Here is a 2,444-nt window from a genome sequence, read left to right on the forward strand (position 1 = left end):
AAAGACACCTAAATCAGTCACATCGATTCACCTTAATGGCATGGGTCTGCACAATCGACTAGTGACCTAATCAAAACATAATCTACTATGTTGGCCAGGTAAGTGAGATCAGCAGGAGGGATCTATCTTTAACTCACCATAGATGCATCTAGGTGAATAGCTTCCAATTAAAAATCACTTGATCGAATCTGCCAAACTTATCTTAGACACCAACTGATTAATTAGTTTCGATTTGACACACTTGAAGATTCGAGCTCAACCATGGAGCCATGATCATGGTCCTTTTATTAGGATCAAATGCATGGACTTGATCAAACTTCAACTATTAAGATTGATTTAGAAAAATACTGACCTAATCTAATTCAACACGTGATAAGATTTAATTAATTTCTCTACTTGATCCATATGTGTTCCTAACCCTAGGTCTAACCCATTAAAAGGATCTGATTTATGCTAGCCCTTTGCTCATCATATTATGTGATGTCTTAATAATCTTCAATTCTTAATTTTAGATCATTCAAATTTAATTTAAAATTAAGTGTGTGAAACGTGTGTTTCAGTTTGTAGAACTATTCTATAAGAGTTTCAAGTGAAGCATACCATATGTTTCAACATATGAAAATAAATTTTCATAATATGTTTAATAATTAAACATACATAGGTATGATCTAAACTTCATTCATACATCTCATTCATCATGATAACTTTTAGATTAATACCCATTACATTATATGTAACACGTAATTCAGATCTAAAATAATTTTATATCTGAATTTTATCTTATTATAATGAATCATAAATCATTTTAGATCTAATCTATATATATTTATGATCAAAATAATACATAAAAGTTTGTTCACTTTTTTTTTATAAAACTGGATCACAACAACACCCCTACACGTCATAAGAGAACCCATTGAATAGGCAAAAGATAGATTAATCTCTTCAATCTCTTATGATCGAACGATCTAGTGATCTCATCAATCTAAGTACTAGGCTATTAAGATCTAAAATCTAATTTTATATATAATTACATCAACATGCAATTATTGATAAAACTATTTTATGTCATGAACATATCCTTGATCTCATCAATTATGTTCTTCATTTAATCCAATTAGATTTGATGTATCATATACATCATATCAAATCTCAAATTTATCATACACTGATTATAAAATATCAATTTTAGATTTGATATCAAATAAAAAAAAATAATTAGTTGCAAATATGAATATATAAGAATTAAATTCTGGTAAAATCTATTTTCACGTAGTGCTAAATTATGATAGGATTTAAATCCAAATATCTATCGAAATGGATCTAATTTAACTCTAAAATAATCCTACTTTATAAAAAAATAATAAAATTAAAATTCTATTAAAATAAATTTAAAATAAATTTTTAATTCATATTATTTTTATTAAAAATTCAGCAACAATAGAATTCTGTTATAACAGATTTATAATAATCTCAATCAACCATTGATTAGGCACCTCTAATCCAATCAAAATTAGATCAAATAAGATTTAATATTACATAAAAAATTTTTATTATATCTCATATAAATAATTATAAAAAATTCTATTTTGCATGCATATATTTCAGATCTACTCTTATACTAGTTGAAGGGAAGGAAACAGTTTCCCTCCAGAATGCCCAGGTTGTATCTAAGAATTTTCTTTAATATTTTACTTGTTTAAGGATCAAATCTTTATCTGAATTATAGTAGAACTAGAGATCAAATCTTAAATTATTTGATATAAACCTTTATGGAGGTCTGGATATGCAGACCCTCTACTTCGCATGCACATCAGACATCGTAGGAAAGCAAGATGAACTCCAATCCAATTGGCTTCGCAACTCAATCAATCGAGGAATGAGATGTGATGGTATGACACCTCACACTAGTAGGTGGGATGCCCAAGAAGGATCCACAACCAAGAAGAGGAGGTGGCAACAAAGAGAAAGATGTAGAAGATGAAGGACCTCTCTCTTCACATGCCCGTCTCTCTCTCTTTTTTTCTCTCAATTTGATTTGTTTACTATTCTATTTTTTTCTTTTATCCATAGGTAGAGACCCTCTCTATTTATAGATGATTCTCATGATCTAGTAAGAGGAGGACTCTTTATTCAAATCTAATTTGAATTGGTTCAATACTTATGAAAGAAGGACTCCTATATGAGATATAATTGCCATAACTTATGACATCCACTTTGCGCCCACTCCTACACCCACTTGGGATGCCCCAAATAAGCACCAAATCAATTTTTTATCATGCTTTATGAGTGGGCATTCCCAGTACAAGCAGGAATACTCATATCTCATCCAAAATAAGTCCGATTCAAGTCTGATTCGAAGTCGGATCGAAATAACTTTGAAAGGCTGTCAATCATAAATTCTTTAAGACTTTTGTATCAAGTCTAACTTAGATTTTGGATCT

This window comes from Elaeis guineensis, chromosome 8, assembly GCF_000442705.2.
Source record: "Elaeis guineensis isolate ETL-2024a chromosome 8, EG11, whole genome shotgun sequence".
Lineage (NCBI taxonomy): Eukaryota > Viridiplantae > Streptophyta > Magnoliopsida > Arecales > Arecaceae > Elaeis > Elaeis guineensis.